Below are 13048 nucleotides of genomic sequence, written 5' to 3'. Positions count from 1 at the left end.
ATTGCTTACTGAAACCAGAAAACCTGTTACTGCCAGAAACTGCAGACCTATTATCTCTGTCTTCCATTACGGATTTATGTTTATGTGAATATTAAAAGTGTTGTCAGTATATCTAGAATCTATATTTAAAAGGTTTTGTGATCACTGAAATCGCTGAAACCAGAAAACCTGGCATTGCAACTATATATGTTGAAATCATACAGTTGACTAAACTGTCAGATGACTATGGTTTGTTTGTTTTTTGATAATCTATTTACCTGTATAGGATATATGCACACAGGCTGCTCCCTATTTTCTTCTGAGTGTATACTTCTTATACCCCTTTTCCACCAAAATTCCGGGTCTGACCCGGAGTTGGAACAGGATTCCTATCCAGATCAGACCCAGAATTTAGCCGGCGCCGACTCGGGATATTCCTGAGTCGGCGCCGCTCACACCGCAGTCGGGTCTGCATAGACCCGGCTTTTCCGGTGTGAAAGTGGACACTTGGAGATGACGTCATCTCCAAGCGCCACTGAAGCCTGACCAATCGGCCGGCTTGCGGCGCACTGCAGATCATCAAGACCCGGAGTGCGCTGTTCTCATAGCAGGGTTTCACGGGTTACTCTCATGTTAAACCCTGCTAGTTACCTGGGTTGGATTGCCGGGTCACTTGACCCGGCGATCCAACCCTCACCCCTTTTACACCAAGGAGCTGCCCGGGTTAACCCTGCAATAACCCGGGTTTTAGCTCCGGTGTAAAAGGGGTATTATATAGCTGTGGAATTGCATATGAAATTGTGCTTTCATATACCTGTGGAACTGTATATTATACTGCATATTAAAATGTGAAAACTGGTAATTGTTACCTATATATCAAGATCATCTGTGTTTCACCTGGACGACTGGGTATATATGTCTCTTTTATTAATTTTTGGTTACCTGTGAGTACTATGGTGTATTTCTACTCAATAATTCAATTATTGGTGCCTAATTGATATTATATCAACTGCATTGGAGCAGTGTGGTCAAGAAATATTATCACCCAATTTCTTATAAAAAATCTTTTTGCATGTTTTCTTGTGTATGTATTTTATATGTCTATGTAAAAAAGTTTTTAATGCATACCTATTAAATATAAACATTTTAAACTAATTTAAAACTATATAAGAGTGCCCCCAAAACTATATAAGTGCTCGCTTGTCAACTCAAAACCCTTCCATACACTCTATAAATATAAGCCCTGGGGAGCACCACCAACAAGTGAGATTTATATAATCTGATATTGCTCTATTTTTTCCTTAATTATGTTGGTATACTATGTAAAAATTACAATATTAAATATATGACCAAGTTTGGTGCAGGTATTCACTTTTGTTTTAAGTTATTAGGGGACTAAGGCCCTCATTCAGAGCCGTACGCTCTGAGCAGAGCGCACGCTCTAAATGAGGGCCGGGCTCCATTTTCATGGAGCGTCCTCCTGGACGCTCGTATAGCTGTGGGTCACCACCCACAGGCTATACGAGCGTGCATTTTGATGGCCGCGATGGTCGTGAACATCGCGACCATCGAAATTGCGAGCTGGAGCCTGCGGTTGAGGTTTTCAACCGCAAGCTCCGGAGTGATTTTGGCTCTATCAGAGCCAAAATCACTCCCACTGACATCACTAGTGATGTCAGTGGGCCGGCTTCTGACAGGAGGCGTTCCCGTGGGAACGCCCCCGTCAGGGAGGCACGCCTACCAAAGGGGGCGTGCTGTCAATCAACATTGACAGCACGCCCTCTTTGATCGGACACAACGAGCGAAGGAAAGTCCTTCGCTCGTCGTGTCTGGCGCATGCGCACGACGGAGCTCCCTCCGTCGTGCGCATGCTCAGTGCAGACCATCGACCCACTTGCGAGCGGACAGCCGCTCGCGAGTGGGTCTGAATCAGGACCTAAGATGACAAATAGTTTTATTGTCACCCAGGTGTTTTTAGGGGACTAAAATGTTAAATAGTATTAATATCACCCTTGTGTTATAAGTGGACTAAGATGACAAATAATACTAAAGTCACCCAGGTGTTATTAAGGAGTAAGGTGACAAATTGTATTAATGTCACCCAGGTGTTCCTAGAGGTAAGATGACAAATAGTATAAATGTCACCCAGGTGTCATTAGGGATTAAGATGAGAAATAGTATTAAAGTCACGCAGGTGTTATTAAGTACTAAGATGATAAATAGTACTAATGTCACCCATGTGTTATTAAGGACTAAGATGTGTCGAAACCGTATAAATTGGTTGCGATCGCTTAATTGCGCACGAATCGCAACACGACATCCATTGGACGACTTGATCGTCCACGGCCATCTTATGCGAACACAGCCTCCCGCCGCATTTGCGCACGCACTTGCGGACGCGCAATTGCATATGCTCGCTATACATGCACACGCATCCCATGCCCCCACAACTCGTCATATTGTGAATGGCGAGCCATGCTTCTGTCCTCACAACAGTTAAGCGCCATTTTTACATTACATAAACACATAAAGTTAGTACAGCAATACTGTATAAATACTGTTTTGCGTTTCAATCGCATAGCCAGCTTTTAAGTATTATTGTCGGAAACCTTACCCCGACGGACAGCAGCCTTTCCTTACAATAAACTTATATCCCATTTAACCCTAAACTAACTGAGATACGCACAATGCTATGTGTTTTAAAGGTATACAGTGAATGTTACATGTTAAATAGCAGTTATATGATATCTGGGATTAGGAATAAGATAAATGGGTCATGAGTAGTATCTACCGATTTCCCTCTGTCTCAACAGGAATATGAAACCAACAGAATGAATATGGAAGGGATCACTAGCGAGTTATGAAGACCTGCCAAGAATTATACTCTATACTGTATAAATCACTGTACACCTCCCCTGTAGATTTGCATGCCAAATGTTAGTACAAAGGGATTTTTTTAACAAGTTCAACCTCCAGTGACGTCAACCATTTACTAACAAATGAATAGCAACAACCATTGTGACTCAGTAATAAAGGGCCAATAGGGAACCCCTCTGAGTATTCAGCTTATGTTCAAAGGTAATTGTACACCTATAAATTGCCATGCAGACTGGATCCCTTCCCTTTTTCCTTTGCTACCTTTCTTCCTGCCTGACCCTAAAGAAACACACAGCAATCCTGATGGACAGCTGATTAGTCTAGGATCCAGACCGCATAGCGAAGTGTTGGTAATTGTATCTTTGTCTTTATCCTGTATATAGCTGCATTGTATAGATTAAGGCTGATTATACCCTTTTTACAATATTGTACCTTTGTGTGTGTTGTAACCGCAAACTGTTTCTGTGTGACAAAGTTATTTTATATTGAAATGGGAGGTATGGGCAATCTGGTCTGTGCAATCAAATCTCTCTAATATCGATGCTGTTCAAACGGTATCAATAAATGGGGGCTCATCGAGTTGGATATCACCCATCACTGTGTTTTTGAACTGCTCCCCTCGTCTTGGAACAAAAGACTGGAAAGGCGCCCGCAGATTTTTTTCCTGCGTTCCTATTTTTGTTCAGAGACGGAGACTTGCGGTTTGCGAATTCAGAGAGGGCTGATTAGAATCTGGGATAGTGGAGAGAGATTTGTGCTTGCCCACGTTGTTGTAGAACGGCCGCGCATTGCATGCGCAACCGATCGCACAATAACGCCACAAAGGTTTTAGTGTACACCACGTGCAAACAGTCACAGCATAGTGCGTGCGACCGGATGTACGGCCACTTCCTGCCATGTGTAGTGATTACATCTAATTGTTTGTAACCGAACGCACAATAGCAAGTGAAGCATGTGACTAGCATTTCTGTTAGAATTCAAATAAATCATCAAGACTGAAATACGTCATATTGATAGGGCTGTAATCTCCAAAAGGCTATTAATCAAAAGAAAGGTATTTTTTTTTATTTTTGTTATTTGGCCACAATATAGAAGTGTGTAAGGTGTATGATTGAGATTGTTAAATAGGTTGTGCCTTCGTGGTCCCTATTTTAGGTAATAAATATAGGGTATACATAACAGGTATACTGGCAGAGGGGATCCTCCTGGTTTCCTATCGTTAAAGAGAGTTAACGATAAAATATAGCTTCCAGTGTAGTTGTAATATTCATCGGTCAGTTAGGGCCTTTGAGTGTTGCGACCGGACCATACGAGTGTGGCATCTCTGACTGAGGCTGGTTGCGGGGACAAAAGGACAATAGGTGGTTACTGTGGTTTTATCTATAGCTAGATAACTCCTGTGTTCCCTATTATAGGTGGTACTGTGCTTGCCTTAGTAGGTATTGCTGTGTTCCCTATTTTTAGATATTAGCTAACTGTAGAATAGGTGTGTGGAGGCAGCCTATCGGTTAATTCTTCCACCGGTCTCATAATTGTTGTTGTTTTTTTTTCGCAAAATGGGCGCAAAACAGTCAACAGGGATGGTAGACGATGCACTGTGTATGCAAGGTCCGACCGGGTCGGCTCTTCATATAATGTACACTAAATATGGTGCGTACGCAACGACGCACTGTACTGTGTGGGTTAAGATGACGGGTAAGAGTGAGAAACCTTTCCCAAAGATTGGAAGCTTTAATATGGAGATTTTAAATAACCTTAGGGATCACATATGTAGAGTGAAATCCCTAAAGAAAAGAGTGGAGTATGATGATTCTTTGAAACTCTGGCTGAATGAGAGTCGCACATGGGTTAATGGCATGCATGGGGCACCGCGTGGAGCCACGTGCATGCATAGGGGTGATGCGCACGTAATGCTACACAGTGTAGCGTATGCATCACAGGGAAATGCAAACTTGTGGCACGGTAGCGTTGCCAAAGGTATTGCGAATCGCGCTTGCGCACCCCAGCCACCTTATGTGGTGGGCGGTGATGATACATTACCACATAACAAAAACTATAAAAATGTTGTAACTGAACCAAGTAAGTTATACCCGGTCCTGAGTGAATATTTGGAAAATGTCTATGATGCAGAAAGTGATCCTGTAGCAATGTCTGCTGTATCCCATGCTGTGCAGTTATTAAATGTCCCTTCCCAGCAAGTACAAGTAGCTGCACCTATGGCATCAAGAGGGGGGGAGGGATCCTTAGCTCATGGGGGGGAGGCCCTAGTAGAACCCATGGTGGGGGAGGTTCCTTTAATAAGGGTGCAGGAAGTATTAGAACCAACTGCTTCAATAGCGGAGGTTACTAATACCGTTCGCTGCAGTAATAGACTTAAAGGTATAGAGGTGGGAGGCATCCACCCTGTAAGGTCAATTATTGTCCCTAATGGGAACGCAGATGCGAATGGTGTCGTACCCACAAGGGAAGTAGCGATGCACTGTCCTTGGACACGGGCGGAACTAAATTCCAAGAAACATCTGGCAAAATGTCAGCGTTTCATAAAGGATCTAGGCAATGCCCATGAGCCAACCAACAAGGATTGGCGAGTGGTGTTAAGAGCATGTCTCCCAGAAGGTACAGATGTGAAAAAGTTTATCACAGCATGTACTCTGGATGCAGACATCCCCTTAACTGATCAAGGTAATCAGGATTGCATTGCCCGTATAGTTGCCCAACTAGCCATATTTTTCCCGTTAGTTGTTAATTGGAGTAAAATCTTCTCCATTAAACAAAAGGAAAGTGAACCTGCAGAAGATTACTTTAATCGTGGGCTGCAGATGATCACTCAGTACACTGGGATCGAAAACATTAAGGATAGCACGCACTACCGGGGAATGGTCATCACTGTTCTAATGGACGGTCTAAAAGACAGTTTGAAAGACAGAGTTCAGACCTCACACCCTGGTTGGAGAGGGATAACAGTTGACGCGCTCAGGGAAACTGCAATAGACCATGACAAAAATATCACCAGGAAACGTGAAGCTCAGAGCGAGAAATTGATGGCTGTTAGCATTCGAGCTCTAGAAGATATGCACTTAGAGCCAACAGACACATATCCACCTGCACAGTTACAAGTCTTAAACACCTACCATCTTGCGCAGGCCCAACCCATACAATTCCCTCACACATACCACACCAGACCACAACACACTCTTCACACACACCCAAAACCATCATACCCACACTCAAAATCCCCTCCTCCCGGACTTCAACAAAATTTCCCCAACAGATCAGCTAAGAAATGTTTTAACTGTAACCAAGTAGGACACTTTAGGAAGGACTGTAGAGTCATAATTCAGGAACCCCACATGCAGCAACGTACTGATGCATCTCGTAACCATAAGAACTACCAGATAAATCCTGCCCACATAGTTGCTGCAAATGCCTTGCTGGGGGAAGATAGCCAACTATAGGGGTTAGGTCATACCTGTAGTCTGCAGGCAGTCAGGATAACGGGAGGTACTAGGGAAGAGCCGGTAATAAAGGTTAATGTAGCTGGTACTGAACGTTCCTTCCTAGTAGACACAGGGGCGACCAGGTCTGTTTTAAAATCGTTTGAAAATCTACAGATAACAAACCAGACAGTACCAGCAATGGGTGTAACAGGTAGCGTACAGCATTACCCTTTAACCAAACCCACGGAGGTTACCATTGGGCCTTTGCATGCCAGGCATTCTTTCCTCCTGGCAGCAACAGCCCCTACTAATCTCCTGGGAAGAGATTTATTGTGCAAAATGGGATGTATTATCTATTGTACCCCTGACGGGATATTTATGGATGTCCCAGGAAGATTTGCACACGAGGTAAGGGATGTGCTAGACACTCCCCAAAGGTTAATGCTGCACACCATAACATCAGACAAGGGTTCAGCTCAGGTAGATGAAATGTTAGAACAAATACCTAGTTTCCTTTGGACTAAGGATGGACAGGACACTGGGTTAATGGCAAATGTAGCTCCCGTCATGGTAAACCTGAAAAACGGTAGACACGCTCCTAAAATTCCCCAATACCCATTAAAGCCAGACGTGGAGTTAGGGGTTCACCTCATAATTGAGCATTTACTACAACAGGGAATTTTAGTCCGTACAGCCAGTGTAGCCAACAGCCCCATCTTCCCTGTAAAAAAGAGTGGTGGGAGGGGGTACAGGCTGGTACAGGACCTTAGAGGGGTTAATAAGGTGGTAGAAAGTCAATTTCCCGTAGTGCCTAACCCAGCTGTCATCCTTATGCAAATCCCATCAACCACAACCCATTTCACGGTAATAGATTTATGCTCCGCTTTCTTCTCCGCCCCCCTTCATCCTGATTGCCAATACCTATTTGCCTTCACATTCAAAGGCGTACAGTACACATGGACACGACTACCCCAGGGCTTCATTGACAGCCCCAGTATCTTCTCCCAGGCCTTACATGATTGTTTACAGTCTTTTCAACCTGCCAATGGATTGGTACTAATCCAATATGTAGACGATTTGTTGTTATGCTCTGATTCGTTTATGTCATGTTTAAATGATACTAAACTTTTGTTGCTTCACCTCTCGCACACAAGGCATAAGGTTGCTAAGGACAAGTTACAGCCGTGCCAGACCAGGGTTAAATACTTGGGACACTGTCTTACCCAAGGCCTCCGACATCTGACAGCGGACAGAATCCACGCCATACAGACCATGACACTACTGCAGAACCAGCACCAGATCCGTACCTTCTTGGGCATGTGTGGGTATTGCAGGGCATGGATACCCGGTTTTTCCATTCTGGCTTTACCACTGCAGGAGTTAGTATCTTCCACAAAACCAGACCGTGTCTTGCACTCTGAAGAGTCAGAGCAAGCCTTCCTTAATCTTAAGGACAGTCTGATAAGAGCACCTGCATTGGGGATTCCAGACTATGGGAAACCCTTTGATTTATTTTATACGGAGGCTGCTGGTTGTGCGGCAGGAGTTCTCACACAAAAACATGGTGATGCCAATAGACCAGTAGCATACTACAGTGCCCAGTTGGACGCTGTGGCAAGAGCACTCCCAACGTGTTTAAGGAGCGTAGCTGCAACCACACTCTTAGTGGAAAAGAGTGAGGATGTAGTGTTAGGCCATGACATGACTGTACATACACCACATGCTGTTTCTGCCCTGTTAAATTTGGCCCAGACCAGACATGTTTCCTCCGCTAGGTTCACTAAATGGGAACTAGCATTAATTGCACCGACCAACATTACTATAAAGAGGTGTAATACTTTAAACCCTGCTACATATTTACCAAGTGTGCCTCATGATGCACAAAGGGTGGAAGGTAAAGGTGAATCGTTACCAGTGGTAGAAGGTGAGTTTGGTACAGCAATTAATAGGCATGACTGTATGGAGTATTTAAATCAAAATTTTACAGCTAGGCCTGACATTCATGACACACCGTTAGAAAATGCAGACTTAATGTTTTACACGGATGGGAGTTGCCATAGACAGACTGATACAGGTGAGTTATGTACAGGTTATGCTGTGGTTGATGACAAGGACGTTATAGTGGCCGAACCACTCGGTCCACCCCATTCAGCGCAGGTGGCGGAACTCGTGGCACTAAGGAGAGCGTGTGAGTTGGCCGAAGGAAAAACGGCCAATATTTACACAGACTCCAGGTACGCTTTTGGGGTGGTGCACGATTTTGGAGCCCTATGGCGTCTAAGAAATTTTCTAACGGCAGCAGGCACACCAATCGCACATGCACATCACATAAAACGACTGTTGACGGCAATACAGCTACCCAAGACAGTAGCTGTCATTAAGTGTAAAGCCCACACCTGCGAAGATGATCCAGTATCATTGGGTAACAACAGAGCTGATGAAGCTGCCAAATGGGCAGCAGGTTTAAAACTTAATCAAATGGATAAAGTGTTGGTATTTGAAACGGTTGACATGCAGAAACTGGTTGAAATGCAAGGTGTGTGTACCCATCAGGAAAAGGCAAGCTGGAGATCCAAGGGATGTGAGCAAGAGTCCTCTGGGCTCTGGAGAAATGGACAAGGGAAGCCAGTAGCTCCTAAGGCATACTACCCAAGCTTAGCAGAAGCAGCACATGGTCTGACCCATCTGGGTAAGCAGGGTATGTGTAAGTTAGTGAAGGCATACTGGTATGCACCTGGCTTTTCTTCCCAAGCAGAGAAGAGGCAAATGTCCTGTTTGACCTGCTTAAGGAAGAATATAGGAAAAACTGTACCCACCGAACCATCTCACATCCCTCCAGCAGACGGCCCTTTCCAGGTCATACAAATTGACTTCATCCAGTTACCACCCTGCAGGAACTTGAAGTATGTTTTGGTTTGCATAGACGTATTCTCTAATTGGGTAGAGGCATACCCAGCTGCTACCAACACTGCTGCATTCACGGCAAAGAAAATAGTTCAGGAGTTTGTATGTAGGTATGGTATCCCTAGAGTAATTGAAAGTGATAGGGGTACCCATTTTACCGGAGATGTTTTTCAATGTATGTGTAAGTTGATGGGTATTAATAGTAAGCTTCACACCCCATATCGACCGCAGGCCAGTGCCAAGGTGGAGAGGGTAAATGGTACTATTAAAAACAAGCTGAGTAAAATCATGGCTGAAACTGGTTTGGGATGGCCAGAAGCTCTGCCTCTTGTGCTCCATAGTATCAGGACCACCCCTAGATCCCCTCTTAATCTTTCCCCATTCGAAATACTGTTCGGGAGGCAACCTCATTTAATTATAAGTCCTCAGGAAGATTTGAAAAGTAACAACGAGGTTACTGTGAGGTACCTATAGGGAAGAGTAAGCAGCCCCAACAGCAGCAGCAGAAACTAAAACTGTTATCACCTGATATGCCTGAAATGAACTGGCATGATGTTGAACCTGGAGAGTATGTTATGATCCGAAACTTTTTACGTTCAGGTTGTTTGACTGACCGTTGGGAAGGACCATACCAAGTGCCACTGACAAGTACAACATCCATGAAAGTAGCTGAGAGAGACACCTGGGTCTATTCAAGACATTGTCGGAAGGTCAAAAAGCCTGAGGAGAACCTGACCAGGGGAGAGACAGAGAACCTGGACCTGTCGATTGCAAGCCTGTTCTGTGAAAGCTACTAATTGTATCAGTAGCACTTGAACAAGGCTGGTAAGACCTGGTATGGTGATGGGGTTTCAGGTTGTAACTGCTTTTGTGTATCCTCCCAGAGTTCATATCATACTGTTTTGTCTCGGGATGTCCTGGTTCTGTGCTGGTGGTCGGAGGATGGAGAGAGAGATCGGTAGTGGTGTCGGTGGAGTGGAGCTGGGAGAGAAAGAGCTGCAAAAACAAGGCCAGTACCTGACCAATATTAGCACTGTAATGGTTAAAAGATCTGCTCTCTTGGAATCTCGGAGGCAGTGTGAAGGTTTATTGTCTGAAGAGTATTGTATATGCGCAAATTGTGGGCCTGTAGTCAATGATAAATGCATCCTACGATGTCAGACCCAGAGTAATTTATACTTGGGCGAGCATCCGTTAGAGGACTACCATTCCCTAGTAGGCAAGGTTTTGAACCAAACCGAATGTTGGGTATGCTCCCAGGTTCCTCAAGGACAGCATAATGTAGGGTTAGTCCCATTCCCCTTAAAGGTCTCTGAAGTCATTGACTTACAGGGAGGCAAACCGGTGGACAGAAAATGTAACATATCCAATTCCCCTAATTTGAAGCTCCACCAATATCAAGTAGATAAATCCCTGTTATGTTTCAACTTCACCAATCCCAACAAACCTGGGAATTGGGAAGTCACAGGAATTAATCAGACAATGACCTTCTCACTGAGAGCCGATAATGTATCTATAGACTCAGCACTTTTATGCAACATTGTTACAAGTGGGAAATTCTATAGGTACAGGTATACGCGGAGTAATGTTAAAGTGATGGTTGGAAGAGTACCACCTGGGTACTGTGCGAAGATCATACAACCTGATACTTGTATTAGCCAAATGGAGGAGATAGGGATGGGATCATTCATAGAAAAGATGTGTACCGGTATCATGAAACATTCCATCCCATTCATCCTCCCAGATGATGTATATTATATTTGTGGTAGAAAAGCGTATAAATGGCTCTCTCCAAGTTCCAGTGGACTATGCTATTTGGGAAAGGTACTCCCTGAAGTCATGACTCTTGCACATAATGAAATGATTGATGTCCATAGGAACATACCTTCTCCATACCTTCATACGCATTATGAACACAGAAATAAGAGAAACATGATTCCTGGTGATGTGCATAAAGCCACTCAAATAATAAGTGAGACGACTGGCTTTCAGATTTTAGTTGCACTTGATCCCACCAGGATTGCTCGGGGATCTCTAAATTTTAGGTATATTCAAGATCTCGCAAAATTAATAGATAATATCACCGAGCTATATGATGACACCTTTAGGTACACTGGTAAGGAGTTGCAAGTGTACAAGAAAGAGCTGGTCCAACATCGTTTAGTGCTGAATTATTTAACTGCTGTCACTGGAGGGTATTGCGTAACCCTAGCCACCCAGTTTGGTGTTAAATGTTGTACTTATATCACCAATAGCACTAGTGACCCCAAGGAGGTGATAAACCGGAAAATGGATGAAATTCTGCAGTTGAAATGGGAATTTCGGAAGAACCATAATGCTTCAATCGCTGAAGTGGAGGAACAGGTCGAAAAGTGGTTCTCCTGGTTGAACCCTATGAAATGGTTCTCGGGTCTAGGAGAGTGGGTCCAAGGACTGATTGCGAGTATAGGGAAACTCCTGATCCTAGTGTTGGTGGTCATCCTAATAATTGGCATATGTATCAGATGTGTTCCAGCGGCTATTAAGTGTGCAAAAGGTTGTTCCAATGGAAACCAGGAAAATGAAATAATGATGGTAGTTACCCATGATGCTGTGAATACTAATGTAACTAATACCCTACATTATAACCCTGAATTAGAGAGTACGATCTAATGTTTGCTTGCATATTGCCATGTATAATAAAGTATTGTCAATGTTTCTTTAGAACACCCTAGTTTAAATGTAGTCTCCATCTCCCCTTTCTTCCAAGGTTGTCCTCTCCATGGAGTGGTGCTTTTCCACACTAGCTCCCCATTGGTCGTCGACTTAGAGTCCACGTGGTATGCGTACGAGGGGCTACTTTATGTCCCCAGGGGCGCATTATTCAATGATTCAAATGACCACACGGAGTCATATCGTTAAGAACATTGAACAATACTTTATAATACAGTGTCCACATGAAATAAGATCCGAATGATAGTAGAAGTCCCATAAGAACACGTACCTTGTAATGATGTGATTTGGATTTGTTTAGCAGTGCATAAAAGTGTTATTGATGCTATTTCAAAACATCTTAAAATGAAGTCTCTAAACAATTCAAAATTATCCTTATGGGTTAGGTGCATTCCCACATCTAACATATGGTCACGACCTCTTCAGTCTGGCCTGTGGTGTGCACATAAGGCTAGTTTTATGTCCCTTCCCCCAAGAGCGCTTCATTGATGGGTAAATTAACAACTCATGCCATCCCATAACAATAACATTAACTAATGTCTTATAGTATGGCTAATCAGATAACCAATTATTAATTGTTGCTTGCGTATAGTGATAGCGTATAATTGCTATCAAAGGGTGGACTGGCGAAACCGTATAAATTGGTTGCGATTGCTTAATTGCGCACGAATCGCAACATGACATCCATTGGACGATTTGATCGTCCACGGCCATCTTATGCGAACACAGGCTCCCGCCGCATTTGCGCATGCACTTGCGCACGCGCAATTGCACATGCTCGCTATACATGCACACGCATCCCATGCCCCCGCAACTCGTCATATTGTGAATGGCGAGCCATGCTTCTGTCCTCACAACAGTTAAGCGCCATTTTTACATTACATAAACACATAAAGTTAGTACAGCAATACTGTTTAAATACTGTTTTGTGTTTCAATCGCATAGCCAGCTTTTAAGTATTATTGTCGGAAACCTTACCCCGACGGACAGCAGCCTTTCCTTACAATAAACTTATATCCCATTTAACCCTAAACTGACTGAGATACGCACAATGCTATGTGTTTTAAAGGTATACAGTGAATGTTACATGTTAAATAGCAGTTATATGATATCTGGGATTAGGAATAAGATAAATGGGT

This window comes from Taudactylus pleione, unplaced genomic scaffold (genome assembly GCF_031769625.1).
Source record: "Taudactylus pleione unplaced genomic scaffold, aTauple2 ptg000195l, whole genome shotgun sequence".
Taxonomy (NCBI): Eukaryota; Metazoa; Chordata; class Amphibia; order Anura; family Myobatrachidae; genus Taudactylus; species Taudactylus pleione.
Note: the sequence above shows the minus strand (reverse complement) of the source record.